Source organism: Vulpes vulpes, chromosome 2, assembly GCF_048418805.1.
Source record: "Vulpes vulpes isolate BD-2025 chromosome 2, VulVul3, whole genome shotgun sequence".
In the NCBI taxonomy this organism is placed as follows: domain Eukaryota; kingdom Metazoa; phylum Chordata; class Mammalia; order Carnivora; family Canidae; genus Vulpes; species Vulpes vulpes.
Window position 1 is genome coordinate 74,770,532 of NC_132781.1, and position 19,933 is coordinate 74,790,464.

Genomic DNA, 19,933 nt, shown 5'->3' on the forward strand with positions numbered 1-19,933 from the left:
GGTACTCTTAGCCTAGTAAATAAGTAATTGCACTGCATATGTTAGTATCAAAAACAATAACATATGCACCCAGATCTCAGGTTGTAGGAGACAGGCAGCACAAAAGTGGAATGAAAAACTCCTGGAAAATGACTTGTATGTTTTTGGAACCTTGAGGTCTCTCCCTAGAGGAAAGAGACCTGAAGGAAACTTCTCCTACCCCAGCCTGGCATGGAAAAAGACCATGCCTCCCTGCCTGCCCCGGAGGGGCTATAGTATGTGAGATAGGAGGGGAGGGGGATTTCTACCTCTAAACTCCAGGAAATTACAGTTGTCTAATATGTATATGTGGAAAATATGCAACCAGATAAATGGTGGTAGCAGAGCCAGCACATGCACTAGTTATATCTAGAAACAACATATTAAGATTCACCCTAAGTAAGAACCCTGAGCTTTCATAACTATCTCTTCACTCTCCAAATGCTTGAAGGTCAAACCTTGGACAAAAGCTCTGAATCTCACTCTGACAAGTCTCTTATGAAATCTCCTCCATTGTAATGGTCAAAACAACAATACTTAGAAGGCAAACTAATGATCCAGGGCAAACACCCACTTAGATAGGTGGTACCTTAACCTTAAACTGTCTTAGTCTCAAATAAATATGTAAGTGTATGCAGGTATGCAGTATGTGCATAACAACAAAGACTGGGTTTAACTAGAGTTGATAGTTGGTATTGTTCAATCTTGTATTATGGGGATCCCTGGGTGGCGCAGCGGTTTGGCGCCTGCCTTTGGCCCAGGGCGCGATCCTGGAGACCCGGGATTGAATCCTACGTCGGGCTCCCGGTGCATGGAGCCTGCTTCTCCCTCCGCCTGTGTCTCTGCCTCTCTCTCTCTCTCTCTCTGTGACTATCATAAATAAATTAAAAAAAAATAAAAAATAAAAAAAATAAAAATCTTGTATTATGTTAAATGGTTCTACATTAAATGTAATTTGAAGAGGCTACCTCTAATCCATTTTTACTTAGTATATCAAAGCCAGTGGGGTAAAGGCAACGCAGTTCACAGTAGATCAGACTTCTTCTACTTAATCCAACTTTGAAAAAGGTTGTGTTCCTGGAAGGGCTTTCCTCCAGCTCTTCCTTCCAACCCAGGTGGCACCTTGAGTCTCCAGAGTGCTAGCTCCCCACAACCCAACTAAGGTCCACACCTCACTTAGCCAAATCCATCCATTTCCTCCAGTCCAAGGACAGAAGAGAGCTCTTTTTGTTGTATATAGAGGTATATAGCAATGGAGAAATTAAATTTGTTATCAGAACTATTTTTACTAGTATGCCACTGAGTATTAGGGAACACAAGGGAATAATTTAGGTCTTTGACACTTCTTTTGTTTGTTTTGTCATGACACTTTTAAGATCAAAGAAGCAGAGAGGGACAAACAATTTCAAATAATATTTTATTTGATTGTAAAAATATGTTTACATTCTTTCCTTTTCTCTAAGATCAATGCTTTGTTCAGGTGTGTGCCTTATTGAAAGACAAGGTAAACTCAAGGCTTTCATTTCTCCCAAATAAACTAAAGATTCAGATTAAAGATCTTGCTCCAAGAGGAACTGCAAACTGGTATTTGAAGTCCTCAAGCACTGAGTCAAAGGGTTAGAGCATAATGTTGTTGGAATATCAAATCTTCTGAGCAATAAGCTTCAGGATTGTCCCAGATTTTCTTACAGTTGGGATATTTTGGTCAAGAAGTCTAGTTGAGTTGGAAAACCCTCCAAAGAGAAAAGCACAAGATTCCCACTCTCAGTTTTGTCACCTAGAACAATGCTATTAAAAAATGTATACCTTAGGGATTCCTGGGTGGCGCAGCAGTTTAGCGCCTGCCTTTGGCCCAGGGCGCGATCCTTGAGACCCAGGATTGAATCCCACGTCAGGCTCCCGGTGCATGGAGCCTGCTTCCCCCTCTGCCTATGTCTCTGCCTCTCTCTCTCCTCTGTGTGACTATCATAAATAAATCTAAAAAATTTTTTTAAATGTACACCTTAAAACTGGTTATTCTTTTATTATAACTATAAAAATTTTAATTTCTCCTAAAGCCACCTCCCTCTCTGGCTGTCACTTTTAATTCCATGGTTTCCTCTACCTTTTCCTGTCTCTGGTCTATTGTGTTTTACTCATAGCCAAACAAAAAACAGCCAGAGTAAGAATTTTTAGTTACTCAGAGTTGTTAAATTATAAACTGAACCAATCATTCAGGAAAAAAGTTATTTTTCTGCTTTTTCAGCTTCAGGCACCAGCTGAAGTTTTGAAACAGGTTATATATGTTAACGTCATTCCAACCTCTTTGTCACTGACATCCCCTCCCCATCTCTCCTTCATATTACTTAAGGATCACAGTTGTCTTTTATATTCAATTGCCTCCTGTCATCTTGAGTCTTTTCAATGTATATTTTGACGAACCACCCAACACTCTGACCCCATCATTTCATGACATCCTCCACTTCAAACCCTTACTTCTGCTCCAGAATCCATTCCCATTGATCTTTTAATCAATCCTTTCACCCCTACCAATCTTTAGAAACTCTGCTCTTTGATCTCATCAGGCTCTCTATTGACTTCCTACCTCATTTTCTCAAGTCAGCCAGTCTCTTCTTGTCTTTACATTATTCCCAATCTTTCCTGGACCCAGGGGCAACCATTTTAGATAAATGTTCAGTATCACCTTAATTCCTCCATCTCCTTCTCCTGGATCCTTGTACAGATCTACAATCATTCAATTTACTGCCTCTGCTCCAGTTAGCCAGAGCCACATACAGTTTTGTAGCATGGACCCTGCACAGTGATGTCTTGCATAAGATTGTTTAGGCAAAGAGGAATGAGAAGCGCTGCTTGCCAAGCTCTAGGGGTTGCCTTCAATCTGCATGAGGGTCTCATTTGTCTTATGCACACAATGGTCACTTTTGCTCCCCAAGACCTTTTTCTATTTCACAGACATGAATGGTATGAGCTAGTCATGGCCCACTGGGCAACTGAGGACAGTAGGTAAGAAAATAGAAACATGTTTTTATCCAATATGATTTCCTTGCAATTATTTGTCATTATTGACCACTCCTTGTTATTGAAACTCTTTTCTATATTACTCTCCAAAACATTACTTTATTCTGACCTCTTTTAAATTTCCTTCCCTGGCTCCTCTTCCTTAGATTGTCTAGCAAATGTCGGATGCTCATCAGGTTGTTCCCTTTATGTACTTCTGTTTCCTCTCTACACCTGTCTACACCTTCTATCTGGGTGATTTTATTACCTCGCACAGTCTCAACTATTATATAAATGACATCCAAATCTATTCTCCACCTCTGATTTCCCCTGGGTTCCAAATCCACCTTCTAATTGCCTACTGTAAATTTTTACCTAACCATCCCATAGGCATCAAAAATGCAGCCCGGGTGGCTCAGTGGTTTAGCGCCGCCTTTAGCCCAGGGCGTGATTCTGGAGACCCAGGATCGAGTCCCATGTCGGGCTCCCTGCATGGAGCTTGCTTCTCCCTTTGCCTGTGTCTCTGCCTCTGTGTGTGTGTGTGTGTGTGTGTGTGTGTGTGTCTCATTAATGAATGAATGAATAAAATCTTAAAACAAAAAAACTCATCATGTCCAAAACTAAATTCAAAATTCCCCTAAGCCCCTATTTCCCTCTACTTACACCCCCTATCTTTATAAATGACTAGCCCACTCACCAGTTCCCTGAGACAGAAACCTCAAGGTCACTTTGGATTTACTTCTTTAACTTGGTTTCCAAATTTAGTCAATCACCAAGCCTGACTGATTGTCCTAATGAAATACTGTTCAAATCTATTCCCTTCCTCCTTCACTGTGCCTTTATATTCTTTTATCTAAACTGTAACAATTGCTTCTTAATCCATTTCCCTTTCTCCAGATTGTACCATTTCAGATGTATCCTTTACTCCACAGAGACTGATCAGAGCACTGCCCTTCTGAAAATTCTTTGAGTGTTTAATGAAATCCCAAATCAACAGCATGCTTTAATTGCAACCATCTTTTACAATATAACTCCAACGTACCTTTCAAACTTCCATTAGCCCTTTCCTCTACTCTGAAATTCTATTCTAGCCACATCAACCCACTTAGTTTTCCGTGAATACATCATGAATGCTCATATGTTACTCATACATTGTCCCTACCTATTCTGGTTCCTCTCCTAAAATGTCTATCACTCATTGTCTTCCTAACAAACAGAATCATACTCATCCTTAAATATCCAGCTCTAATGTCCCCCTCTCAGTAGAGTTTTTCCTGTTGTCCCTTCCTCCAGCTAAAAATTAACTGCCCCATCCTCTTTTTTCCTATAGTACTCAGGGCTTTTGTCAGTATTTAATGTCTTACTTATAAATTGCACACCCTAGAAAATGTGAAACTATAATTTATTCAGGTCTTTAGAATCAAGTTTACCTAGGATACAATGAGCAAATCAGCCATTTCACCTCTAGTCTATGGTTTTCCAAATCCCTATTAGTTGTATGCTATGTTTTGGTGTTTGTTTGCTAAATTGTTAATTTCATGGTAAGGAATTGTTTTGGCAGGAGGAAGAGAAATTTTGGCTTTAATTATTAATTTTAACTTCTGTTTTTATTAATGTTGCACAGATTGCCCCAGCCCCCTGGGCAGTAAAAAAGAATCCATGGGGAAAACACAATTTATGCTATAGGAGAAAGTTCAATGTAGAATAGGACCTTATAGTATCAACATCAATTGTCTGAGGTGAAAGCAGAAGCGAACATCTCAGCAGGCAAGAATTAGACTCACTTTCAACTTCAATGTTTTTCATTCCAGTGACACATTTTCCCACTTGGATCAACCTCTTCTGGCTTTTCAGATATCACCACCCTAATCAAACTCCTCTTGCCATGCATTGGGATGTATCCTATCTCTTACTTACAATGCACCCCTACCCTACAGAGCTGATCTCTCAAATCCAGAGGACCCCCATATGTACCTTTATTCTTATCATATTCACTCCTTTTTTCCTCCATCTTCACAGTGTAACATTGTGACTGTCATTTTATCTTCTACATTCCATACTCATTATTTGCTCCTCTACTCCTGCACCCTTAATAATTAGTTAAGAAACTAAGAGAACTTTACAAAAGGAAGGACTTGGTCCTAAGTATAACATATCAGCTATTTGAGAAGAGATACCAGCTTATTGCCTCTGTAAATATAAGTGATTTTTCTTTTTCTAACTAAGATTTTCTGGATTTAAAATGATCACATGACCTGGGAACATGTCAGCAGATTATTGGTTTTCAAATGATAGCTAATTCCCTTCAGGTCAGATTCTTTTTCTTTCTTTCTTTCTTTTTTTTCTTTTTTATTTAAATTCAATTAGCCAACTTATGTTTGGCTAATTGAAACTAACTACATACTTAGTTTGAGATGTAGTGTTCAATGATTTGTCAGTTGTGTATAACAACCAGTGCTCATCAGGTTCTTTTTCTTGAAAGCTCAAGGAATCAGAGGTCCCCTGGGAGTAACTATAGTTAGCTTAAAAGGCTACAGAAGTTTATGTCGAACAGATAATTATACTCCTTTCCCAAAGAAATTTTCATTTCAAGCAGCTTTATGTCACAACTAACTCATCAATTTTCAAACAGCATTTCTAAGGTACTTCTTTTTCACTTCAGCTAAGCTTTGAGTTGGGAGTGGTATCTGAACTACAGTGACTCCCAGGTCCTTCTACAAGGAGTGAACTCTTACTCCTGACTTTGACCAAGGAGCCAGATCCATGGAATGGAATGGAATGCAATGCTATGTGACTTCACTCTTCACTATTGCCAAATAAATTGTTAGCTTTGTCATGCAATGGCATTCCCCAGATTTATGTAAATGAGGGGGCTCTAATTTCACAATGTTAATTCAATCTTTTCAGAAATCATATCTCAGAGCTCATAATTTTATGTTATGACTATGTTGCATACAGATGAGGGCTCTGTTTTGCTTCTTGCCATTCCTGCAAACATTCAGCATTTCTTCAACAAATAGAAACATTACCAAATTACACTGCAGCTACCCAGTTTAGCTATACAAGCTGTTTTGTTCAATCAAAAAAGAATGCACAGAAATTCTGTTTTAAATCATATTCCTTGGTCCTTAGGTGGTTGATTTCGGAAAGAATAACTCAACATGCTAAACTCTGTAACTGCACTTGTTCTTTGTCAAATAGAAAACAGCACTTTGTGCCTATATTTTATTAAACTTTTGCATAACCAGAAGGTAGCTTTTATATTAGCTGAGATTCTGTTATATGAAAATTATAGTTGCCACTCAACCATCAACCTCATGCTGATTCTTCTTCCTCTTCTTGATGTTCTTAAACCATGATAAGCTGAAACTAAAAGACATACTTTAAGAGCCTAGGTACAATGAAACATTATAACCATGGAGGGAATTGCTGTTGCCACAATTTCAACAATTACATTGGCTTTATCTTTCAGGAAAAAAAAAATGTGGTATTTTTTTTCCTAAGGATCTACAAAAGTTCTGCAGAAGAACCAACTGAAAATACTACACTTCCCTGAATTAACAAACGTTATGAAAACCATTTGAATCTGCAGCCACTGATAACCTCACCAAAGATTTCAGAATGACAATAATATGTCCAGTGCTTCAAATATGCTTTTTTTTTTATTATTCTGACAATGGATAAAAACCCCTGCTGGGGGTTGGAGGCATTTTCATAATTTTTCTTTTATAGATGAAAAAACTGAAGCTATAAGAAGTGGAGTAGCTGGCTTGAAAAAACGCAAGTAGAAGGTAATGGAGCAGGAAAATGGAATTCTGATTACTTGCACTATCATGCCAAAGAATTCCCTTGACAGCAAGTTTTTGTGAGATATTTCTGCTCCCTCCCACTTTCAGATTATGATAATACATGACTAATCTTTCTTAGATCAATTTAATATACCAACCCTCCATAGAGCCAGGTGAATAATCACCATAAGGCAGCCCTGCCATGAATGAAAAGAACATTCTAAATGGAAGGGGCCTCTGGTCAGCTAACGATCTGTACTTCGTATTTAACAAAGAAGGAGAAGACACTTCGTGAAATCTCTGTCAAGAATTTCAATTTAAGCCACTAGCGGTTACATTTTTTACTGAAAGCTGGAAGAGTATGCCAGCTGAGAATTCCATAAAGAGGCCAACTGATCCCATCGAGTCTCTTTTCAATGCTTATATAAGAGCCGTTAAAAATTCTTATATGAGAAAAGGACCCAGTTCAGTGTTTCTGCACAAGATATTTCTTCTTCTGTCTTTTCCCCCAATAGAATTCATTTATACTATATAGTGTCTCATTTCTAAAGGTCTTAGTTGACCTGTCATATTACAGTGGCACTTTGTCAAATTGCCCATTTTTTTTCAATTCTGCAGAAAGACTTTTTTTTACTTAGCAAGGCTAATTTCTTACTTCTTGATTGTGGGTAAAACTTGGGGATAATAGGTTGAATAAGTTCAATTTCACCACTTTAAGTGCTGATGAACTCCTCTACCAACTCCAATTTCTTATTTCTTGATGGTGGGTGGAAATTGAAAAAGATTCTCAAGTCCCTCTATATCTGTATTATAAGAAGCTTCAATGTACTTGGTCTAAAGCAATTCTGTGTACTGTTTACAGCCTTGAACTTTGGCTACAGTTCAATCAGTGAAATCAGGAAAGTCCTCCCTGTATGGGCTTTCACAAATACACAAAGAACAGTAAGTTCCACCTGCTAAAGTTAAAGCTCTAAACTAACCATCCTGAAACAGCTAGGAAAAAAAGTAAGAAAACTGTTGTCCTAAAGAGACAGATCTTTGCAGAAAGCTCCATGAATGGTGAAACAAACATTGTGAACACTATATTACTAACACCAAGACTTTAGGGATGTTACAATGTACACCCATTTGCAAACAAAACTATAAATCAGTTAGCTTCAACAGAAAATTATTGTCATTAAACCTTCTAATAAGCCATGGTTATGGTAGGTTCTACTTTAGCTTGATGGGGAACATAAGTTATACATGCCAGAAAACCAGTTGGAAGGGCCTCAAACTGTAAATTTGATACTACTGGGCTGTGTTTATTTGCAAAGAATATAAAGTGTACTTTCCACCCACAGTATTGCACATTATATGGGTCCATCAAACTCTCAGTCAGTTTGGTGTCAACACTGGAGGTCAATACAAATAGACTGGAAAATGCATATAGATATACAATTGGTATTTATAGTCATGGGAATTTTGAAGTTGAAGGATACATTAAAGATTATATGGTTCAGAGTTTCTGAAAACAGTTTCATAAACAACTAGTGTGTTAAAATGTGTTGTGTCCTTCATTATTCTCCAAAAGGGCATCCTTTGGTTAAAAGTTTACGAAGAATTGGTTCAAAGTTAGATAGGTATCCTTACTGCAGGACATTTTGGAACACTCTAACTTGCCAAGAAAGGAATACACTTTGCAGCATTTTTTAAGCTGCTTTAACTACTAAGCCCTTTTTTATAGAAACTGTCTAGGGACATACTTTTTCAAATGTCAATATAACTCAGTATCTCCATTTAGTTATGTACACCAAGGCAAAAGGCATGGTGATGGAGAGTTGATATTAGAACTCAGATCATTTAATTCTAAAAATTGTCCTCTTCTCTTAGCTACAGAAAACCCCTCTACATTATGCAGCTGTCAGAGAAAGTAGAACATAGTGTTTACAGGTACCCCAGAGCCTGGTTTTCAAATCCCCCAGGTCAGTCACTCACCAGCTGTTGGCTTCAGTAACTTCATCTATAAAATGGAACTGATGAGAGAGATGTGAGGGTTAGTAAGTTAGTATATGTAATGCACTTATAACTTAGCACTATGGGTGTGTGATCTATTTCTTACTATCACTGCTACTAGTATTATTATTAGCCATCATCACCCCGCTTAGGTAAAAGTAATCAGTGGCAACAACAATTTCTGGAGACATGTTCACACTCTCTGATGCATTCACCAGCCTCCCACCTCTCTAGTGATCATACTGGAAAGTACAAGAACTGTCCCTCAAATGTAACTAGTTGCCAAAGAAATAGAATCTTGGGGGAACATAAAAATTTTGAGTTTTTTTTAAGATTATTTATTTATTTATTCATAGAGACACACAGAAAGAGAGAGAGAGAGAGGCAGAGACACAGGCAGAGGGAGAAGCAGGCTCCATGCAGGGAGCCCGACGTGGGACTCGATCCAGGGTCTCCAGGATCACGCCCTAGGCTGCAGACGGCGCTAAACTGCTGCGCCACCAGGGCTGCCCAATTTTGAGTTATTTTGAAAAAATTTGTAAAGAAATTTGCAAGTTTACTATACACAATAATGTAAAGCTAACCAGAGTTTTCTTAAAAGAAGATATTGTTTTAATTGGTTGTAATGTCAAAGCACCAACTTAATGATACAAGGCCATGATTATACTGTCTGGTGATCATTTTACAGTTCTTGGATAGAGTTCTGACCTTGTCGTTTAGAAAGTTCATTGGCATTCATAGAAAAACACTGAACTAATGAAATTCATATTAATTAAAAAAGTGATTATATAATTACTAAATCATTTTAACTAAAAAAAAACAAACAAACAACAACAACAACAAAAAATATATATATATACACTCATTCCTGGCATGTACTTCTATGGTCCCCTCCAATAACTGCCTTTTTTTATTGTTTGTCTCTCCTGTGAAACCAAAAACTCCATGAGGATAAGGACTATGTCTTGATTGTTCAGTTATGTTCCCAGTAGTATCTTGCTCAGAACCTGTCACACAGTAAGCACTCCAGTTACTTGGGAAAGAAAGGAAGGGAGAGAAAAGGGAAAGAGGGACAGAGGAAAAGAGAAAAGGAAGGAGGGAGGGAAGGTAGAAGACAGACTGGCTGGAGGGAAAAAAGGAAGGACGAAGGAAGGAAGGAAGGAAGGGAAGAGGGGGAGGAAGAGAAAGAAGGAGGAAGGGAGTGAGGGAGTCAAGTACAAAGTCGAGAAGAATAAGCTGATAGCTAATAAACTAAATGAGGCCACAGTAAGCCTCTCCATCCTGATTGGACTAAAGATGAAGTCAATGAGCACACACCATACTCAACAGATTTTCAATTTCAACTCTTTGATAAATTTACTAATGTACACTTTGTTCTCATTATAAAGTTTCCCCCATCATAAATTTTTCCTGCCATAAGGCTCTTGGACCTTTACCCCCTACCTCATTACTTCTGCTCATATTAATTATCTACCTCCTGATGGCAGCATATTTCTAGGCAGACAAGTTCTGAACTCCCAGTGGCTATGTTACAGGAAGGCTCTAATCTTGATACTTATAATCAGATGTTGGCGGGATGTCATCCTGCAGTGGAGGGCGTATGAGTGTTAAACTAATGTACTGCATTACTTTGCAGATTGAGTGAGACCTGTAATGAGTAACCTCAATCAAACTGAAAGAATTTCTACATTCTGAATTCACTTCTATAAAATTTTAAGAAAAATGAAGAACAAAATATTAAGAGTTGAAATATTTAAATGAGAAAGAAAAAGGATATTACTGTTTTAGCCACAGGTGACATGACCATTTTCAAAATGATCCACATGCCATGAGAATACAGATCAAGAAAAATGGAACAAGCCATATGGAAAATAGAAGGAAGAAAATGGCAATGTGAGCAAATAATACAACAAAATGATAACTTGAATTATGCACGGACCAAAAGGACCAGAAGCCAAGTAAAAGACATAACCAAAGGTACAAAGGCTATTTTGAGGACTGTGAAATCTCTTCTGTAAATTTATAAGGACACTGACCTAGGGTTGCAGTGCTGTAACCCTCCTTGTGTGGACATACTACATTATGTAGGGCTATCCCAAAGAGAACTGAAAGCCCTTGCAGATAGTAAACAATTGATCATTTGTTCTGTCAGACACCCTAATCAGAAGCAGCAATCACCCAAAAAACTAGATCTCAAGGGGCAAATCCTATGTATATTTTCTGCTAATGATGGAGACCTTGCATGTCTTGATCACCATTGTATCCTCAACATCTACAGCGGATGTCAGCAAACATTTTTCCTACGAAGTGTCATATAATAATAAATATTATATAAATATTAAATATTTATATTTAAATAATATCTATAATATTAAATATAATATATTTAAATATATAATATTATATAAGTAATAAATATTCTAGACTTTGAGAACATAGTATTTCTATCACAACTACTCAACTCTATTGTTGTAACACAAAAGCCGCCACAGACAATATGTAAACAAATGGGTATGACAATGTTCTAACAAAAGAGTATTTTAAAACCTATTTTTTAAAAAATCATGTAGCAGGTAAAATTTGGCCCTGGTCTAGAACATTGCCTTGACACATGGGTACATAAAAAATATTTGCTAAAATCAAGAATGTTATCCTTCCTGAGACCCCACATCCTCTCTAATTGTGGCCTTCCTGGGCAATGTGACAAGCACCAAAAAATAGTTGAACCTACCTGCTAAAAGATTGAACCGATCTTGATGCTGAGGCATTATAAACATAGCACCACTGACAACCATATTCTCTGCTCTATGTCAAGTAGTAAAAATAGGATAGAATAAGCTCATTGATAGAAGGAGAAGCAAGTGGCAAAGACAGAATCTTGATTATGTTCAAACATTCTAAGTCCTGTGGTGGAGACTGCAATTCGCCCCTGCTATCCTTTCTCTTATTCTTCCTTTCAGTGCAACAGAATTCTCAAGTTTTAATGGGACACATGGTTTATCAGCTAGAGACTAAAATTCCCAGCCTCCCTGGTAGCAAATGGCTAAATTCAGAAAGAAAAACAAACAAATTGAACTCAAATAAATAAATATACATATATATATTATGATATATATATAATATATATATCATAATATATATATCATAATTAAAAAAAAATAGTCAAGTCCCAGATTGCAGATAAAAAACAAAGAACAAGCAAACAAACAAACCACCGGGTGAGTCAAACTGATGTGAGCAACTTTTGTGTCACATTTTTATAAGGAAATAGCTTGCTCCCCCATTTTTCCTAATCCCAGGGACCTGAGTTTAGACCTGACAGGAAGTAATCCAGAATAAATCATGAAAAAAAAAATAGAACATGCTTAGGTATGGGGGAGTCACTAGAGAGGAGGAATTTTGGACTCCTGATGACGTAGATCAGGCTACCTTCTCCCTCCAAACCTACTCTACTCACTCACACTTTTACATGAGATAAATAAATCTTGTGTCTTGAGCCATGTTATTAAAACAGCTGAACTGATATCTCAACTAATAAAATCCCTGAGGAACTTCCCCAAATTCCTGCCTTCCAAACCTTGATTGTTCTTCACTTCTGATCATTCTCAAAATTATATCTTTTAAGAAGTCATCTTTTGCTTAGTTTAGTTCCACGTGGATTTCCACTATTTGCAACCAAAAGATTCCTGGATTGTATAAGAAATAATGCTAGTATCTAGTTGTTCCTCCATGAATAGATGTTGTCAGTCTTCACTGTCAGTCTTACAAATTTAGGTTTTTATTATATGAATCAATGTGGCAATTTCCACACAAATACATTTCGCAAATTGAAGGCAACTGTCCTAATTCTAATGAAAGACTCTGTCAAAGCCAACGATCTCTTGAGAAAATTGTTCCTAAAGCAACAGTTTTCAAACTATTCATGTACATTCCTCTAAGTCTTCAAGGGGTGTCTTCAAATAAAATAAAACCATGATGATGTATTTAGTTTACGTGTGTTGCATGACCTTTAGGAAATATCTATCACAGGATTATATTGGCAAATGGAGGTTGTAAGCTGCACATCCAATCACACGTATACACAGAGAAATGAAAGCAAATTACATGGACAGTCAATCAGTTCCATAAACATTTAACTAATGTTTTATCATATAAAATGTTTTATCATATAAATGTTCTATAATGTTTTATTATATGGTTTTATCATATACCTTGACCAAAAAAAAAAATCAACCCAATATATAATTCTTTTCCTGAAGGAAACATTATTGAGTGAAAGCTAAAATTCTCCACTGAAGCTAAAAAACAGATGAAATATATAATTTGTAATAGTTAGAAAACAAAATCAATAGGAAGACAGTTTGAGCCAAAGGTACCAAAGTCTGTCAAAGAAAATTAAAGAGTGAGTTCAAAATATGAAAGAGAAAATATAAGAAATTGAAGGGGAAAAAGTAGTGCTCAATAAATAACAAAGTTGGTATCATTAATAGCAATGAGGTAGAGTATGAACAAGTCTTAGAAATCCAGATATTATCTGGATACTGAACCCAATGTTTAAATTTTGCAACCTCTATTATCCTCTCCAACCAAAAAATAAATAAATAAGGAAATGACCTTAAACAATAAGAAAAAAAAACAATGAGTAAACTATTAAAATATACATGAATTCACAAAATTAGATCAGGAAAATTCTTATAACAATTATAAGGTGATGGTTCAGAAATTCCTGATAGTATATGTTACCTCAAGATAGGAATTTATATTATTTTTCATTGTATCCATATGCCCTGGCATACTCTAGGCACTGAATTCACTTGATAAATAAGTGATGAATAAATAATGTGTTTACAGAAAGCAAAATACAGGTAAGATTTTTATTAGAATCTTATTACAACTTTTATACTCAGCATTCCATTTTTTTAGCATGTTGAAATTGGAATTTATTGTAATTTTACTTTTCTGGAATTAAAGGAAGACAAATTATCTATATTTAAAATACATTTAGTTTATCTTATTTTCAGAAGACCATACTGTCATTTCTGACATTTTCTTTTTTTAATTTTAATTCCAGTATTATTTAACATACAGTGTTATATTAGTTTCAAGCATACAATATAGTGATTCAGCACTTCTGTGCATCACCCAATGCTCTTCTCAACAAGTTATCTCCTTAATCCCCATCACCTGTTTCACCCATCCCCCCTCCCCCCTCCCTCTGATGACCATCAGTCTGTTCTCTAGAGTTAAGAGTCTGTTTCTTGGTTTGTGTGTCTCTCTTTTCTTTTCCCCTTTGTTCATTTGTTTTGTTTTTTTAATTCTACACACGAGTGAAATCATATGGTATTTGTCTTTCTCTGACCTGTTTCACTTAGCATAATACTTTCCAGCCCCAACCATGTTTTACATATGAGTTGTATAGACCTACGAGATGTAATAGACCAAAAATTATTAGTGCCAATGACTTTTTAAAAAGAAAAAAGCAGTAAGTTCCAGACAGAGACCGAAATAAGAACCCAAGTTTCCTGACCCTTGACTTATCACTATGAATTAATAAGATAATATAAAATATCCCTTTAATTCATAGATGCTATGCATACCTATATTCTGCTGGCCCTGAAGTTAAGAAAGAAAATAAATCATAGAACAAATTGTGTTTGAAATATAAATAGGTATCTTTGTTTAAAAAAATTCTTCACGGGAACAAATAAAAACGACAACTAAAATAGGGGAAGAAAGTAGTCTAAATAGATAGTGTCTATGGACAAGAAAAACTAAGGGAGTTAGGAACAATTAGGGCAGTTTGTCAATGACAGCAATAAACATGTTGCCAGTAAAGCTGGCAAATTTTCTTCTAAGTAGCAAATATAGAGAAAATAGTACAGAACCTTTCCTTTTTTATGTCACTGTATTGAGAATAGATATGAAATAATGTTTACCATTGTCAGTTCTTTATAGTTGTAAAATGAAATGAGGAACTGGCACCTAGGTCTTAAATTTCCTATGTCCAATGCACTGCTTCCCTAATGCTACACTTGCCCCCTCTCCCAACTTCTCTACTGAAGTTGCCATCCCAGTCGTAGGTTAATGAACTATTGTGGGGCTACCACAGTTCAAGGAAGAAAAAAAGGGAGGAGGGGGTGGAAAGAGGGAAGGGGGAAAAGAGAGAGGGAAACAGAAGAGAAAAAAAATAGTTTACTGGTTTTTTAGACCTCAGTACTTATCTTCACAGAAATACTAAAATACAGTAAGTATTGCTATGTTTTGGTGGGCATATCAATAGTCAGTCCACCTTCTCCTCATGAACTTACTATTGCCATCATTTAAGTAACAAAGATGGTCAGGTTAATTATTGGAACATACTTGTCAACATCCCTCTAGAGAGAAAATAAAAAATGCTGAATTGCAGAACCAGTGAATACCTCCACCAGAAAAGCACCGACTTTCAACCAACTGACTGCCAGGAGGATAAAATTGGGTTAGAGAAAGTTCAAAAGATAACAGAATTGATTATAATATTGATTTAAGAGAATAAAGAAGCAAAACCATCCCTTTAAGTAAAGATTCCTACAGCAGTTTTCCCTACCACAGCAAAATAGGTTTCAAATAACAGAATATAAACCTTAACAAGCAATTGCTCCCATAACCACTCAATGCTCATAATATATCTAGAAAGGTCCCCTCAGGAGGAAAAAAAAAAACAAAACAGAAGGGAGTACAACTTTGGAAGGGAAGGGATTTGTTTTGATTTTGGACCCTTGATGTAAGACCCATCATCAAGAAGACCACTTAGTGCCGACTGTAAAAGTAGAATGGGTTGTAAGCCCAGGAAAGTATGACAACTTTGAACTGAGACATCATGCAAAAAGCCAATAATTAACCAGTAATTTTCATCAGCAATTTTTTTCCCTATAAAATACCAAACTAATTCAATTCAGACAATTAGGTTATTCTTATTCTTTTTATATACTTGCATCTTCTTCTTACTGGGAAAGACAGAAGCTTATGATGACCAAAAGAATAGGCTGGAGTACTATTTCCAAACTAAGAAACAACAGCTCTGTTTGAGAAACATTGCATATAACATGCCTCTACTGGAGATCTATAATCCATACAAGTATGCCAAAGGCTCTGAAAAGTCCTGCAGTAAAAATCATATTTAAATATATTTGACCTCGGGATCCCTGGGTGGCGCAGCGGTTTGGTGCCTGCCTTTGGCCCAGGGCGCGATCCTGGAGACTCGGGATCGAATCCCACATCGGGCTCCCGGTGCATGGAGCCTGCTTCTCCTTCTGCCTGTGTCTCTGCCTCTCTCTCTCTCTCTCTCTCTCTTACTGTGTGCCTATCATAAGTAAAAAAAAAAAAATTAAATAAATAAATAAATAAATAAATAAATAAATAAATAAATAAATTTGACCTAACATTTGCCAAACTTTTTGACACAGCATCTCTTTTGTATATAAAACTAATGTAACTTACATCCTCTGGATCTAGTATTCCACAGCACATACTTTGAGAACTACTGAGTTGAAGGGTTTTTGATATATAAAGCTTGCCGATGTCTTCAAGAGAGAATAAGCTGGCTTTTCATTCTTTCCAGTATCCAGCTTGCATGTCATTTTTATGGTGTGGTGAGCTTAAAATTGTGAATGTCAATTTAATCATCTACCAGGCATGTTAGAAACAAATAAACTGTAGCCTTTGCAATGCCCCTAGATAATGTTTCCTTGATTAAAAGCAATATAGCCTTATAATAAGAGAAAATTTAAGCTACTTTATTATATTTGGAACAAACTAAAGGGAATTTAGATTTTCACATGAACTATGTTTATTAACACAGAAATTTCATCAGAAGAAAGTGAGGTCACAGCATTGGTATCATCATTTATTAGCCCTGAGGGAATAGCATTTGACTCCTCATTCCATTAATGAGAAACTGATGACAGTGAAGTCACCAATACATTTCAATATTCTCAATTGCTGCCTAACCCCCTTTGATTATATTATAGAACTTGGGGAAGATCTAGAAGCTCCATGAAATTTCACAAAAGGCACAGACCATTATTCCCAGATGCCTGGGAATCTGTGTGGCAGGGTGGCAATTCTGTCTGAAGGGAGTAGGGAACTAGGTAATGACTGATCCTACCATAATTTGCCACCAATCTGGAATAAAATGTTGCTGAAACCCAAACCACACCATGTACAGAAACAGAATCTTAATACATTATCTAAATATAAAAATAAAAAAAAAACATTCAGAGGAAATTTTAAGCTAATACCTAAATAAACTTATGGTAGCGAACAACTTTTTATGAAATTTTATTTACTTATTCATGAGAGATACAGAGAGAGAGAGAGGCAGAGACATAGGCAGAGGGAGAAGCAGGCTCCATGCAAGGAGCCCGATATGGGACTTGATTCCATGACTCCAGGACCACGCCCTGAGCCGAAGGCAGAGGCTTAACCGCTGAGCCACCCAGGCGTCCCTAGGGAACAATTCCTTAAGTGAGACAGGAAACCTGGAGATCATAGAGGGAAAATTAAACCTATTTGACTACATGAAGAATTTAAAATTCTATGTGAAAAAATATGCCAAAAACCACAGTAAAAAGACAAATCAACTTGGAGAAATATTTGCAACACATTTAAGACACACAGGGTTAGAATGTCATATATATATATATATATATATATATATATATATATATATATATATATATATATAAAGAAACTAAGAAAAAAGAAGGAAACAGAGAAAAAAATCTAACAAGAGTCTAAGGGAAAGCAAATGGCTAATAAACATGGAAAGCTACTCCATCTCACTACTAAGTAGGAAAATGTAAATTATATTCAAAATGTACTCCTTCACAAATGCAATTTGTGAACTGTAAAAGAGGGCTACTATCCTGGATGAAAGAAAATGCACACTCTTCTTCCATATTTTTGGAGGATGCCTGAATGGCAGAAGCATTGGTCCTAAGGATGATACAACCTTTTGGAAAGTTATTTATAATTTTTATGAAAATGATAAGAATGTGTTTATTTTCTTAGATATTCCAGTTCTGAAAAATCTACTCTATCAAGCAAAAAAGCACTGGTACATAAGAATATCTATATGAGGACATTTAATATAGCATTACTGGCACCAACTATAGAAGTGGAAAATATGTAGTTATCTAACAGTAGGAAAGGAAATTTATAAGATTATGAAGTCATTTGTTAAATCATCCAGTTCTGTGTCTATTGGCCTGAGGAATAGCCATGATTCACTAACACATAAGCTTTGCAAGGACGGTAAGTTATCCATCTTGCTGATCATATTCCCAGTGCCTAGAACACTGCCTGGCTATGCAATGGCAACTTTTGAATGGATATATTTTTAAACAAAATATAACTGTGAAGAATAACATACAGTATTTCAGCTTTGTAAAAATATTAAAACATGGATATATATATACATTATATATTTTTATATATGTGTGTATGTATGTATCCATGGAAATGGAAATATAAACATACATCCTTGGCTGTTAGCACTGGTATTCTATTTAAGGAAATGGGGGAACAGAGAGAATTATTAGCTTTCCATTTACAAAGGCTTTTTTTTTACACTTGTTATAACAAGAATGCATTTACATTAGTAAGTTTCTTCTAACATAATAATGAAAACTCTAAAAGGATAAATCAAAAAGGTTTGTTAAAGACAACTGATAAGAGGTGATAGGACAATTCAAATTATATTCTTTATGGATGTTTTCTGCAAGCCCCCATTGGATCTATCAGTTCCACAAAGACTAGTTTAAACAAAGAATGATCTATACCACAGAGTTGATGATCAAATGTCTGGTTGCTACTACACATTTGTCAGGCTACTCTATTAAGGTAAGCAAATGAGCAGGAAAATAAAAATATAGATCATCCTTCCTAGATAATACACAAAGAGAGCCACCGAGGCTGTGCAAATGAATCCTTGTTCTATCTATTCATCTTGCTGTTAATTATGTGGCTGAAGATTAGAAATGAGTTGTTAGTGTCTTACATGCTGGCAGTACTCTAGCCACTGTGGAGAAAGGGAAACACAACACACTGAGATTACCTTAGCATGGAGAAAAGGGGTAAGATGGAGGAGACAGTCTTGTCTGGTTATTTGCTGATCACTGCAGAGATGAAAGACACATGTTTGGAAAAAAGTCAAAGAAAGGGAGAATAAACAGGCAACTCAGACAGTTGGAACCTGTTAAAAAATAAGAAGCTTGGTGACACTGCTTTTGGATAGAATAGCAATTAAATAGGGAAATCTTACTTGTCCTATAAAATATTGAATAATTTTTAGAAAAACTAAAAGCAATGCAATGTCTCTATCTCAGAAAGAATGTGTGTAGACTTTTAAGCATTTTAGAGACAATATCTTTGGGAGTTCAATTTTTTTACTTAGTACTGCCAAAGGGACAAAATTAATCTGTTCTAATTAAAGATCTCCTCAAAAAGATCACCGCCACTTTACTCCAATAAAAATCTTGTCATAAAAATACAAATTAGAAGTAAAAGTTGAAGTGCATCGTTTCCTTATAATGTTTTTTATTTTATCAATAAATTAATATTGTTAATGTCATTCATTTTCCAAGAAGATGACATGAGGATTTATGCTGCACTTTGAAACATTCTGCTTTCATCTTAGGAGGAACCCAGTTTAAGCTTTGAAATATGTATGCTTGATCGTGGGCTTCTAGCCAAGGTGCACCTAATTAATCGGAAGATCAAATGTGTGCTCAGTGGGAGGCACAACTACAAAACCACAGGTGGTAGCCAACGGCTCCATTTAATAAAGGTTGCACAAACAGAGTGCTGTGCTAAGGCTCCTGTCACCTGTGTGCGACTCTTCTGCCATTTTGTCATTGCCATGAGAACAGTTACTGTGTCATAAAGAGATCTCAACCTTCCCATTCCACTGAAGTTTAACTTTCTACTCCGTAAAGCAACTCCATAACATGCTGGAGAATATAAAATCTGTTTGTTTAAGGTTTTTGTTATGATTGCTATTGTTGAATTTATTACTGGCTTGTCCCAAGAACATAAAAACCCAGGATTCTGTTAAATAACCAGTGTTACTAGTTAAGGGCACAGATTTTAGAGTGAAA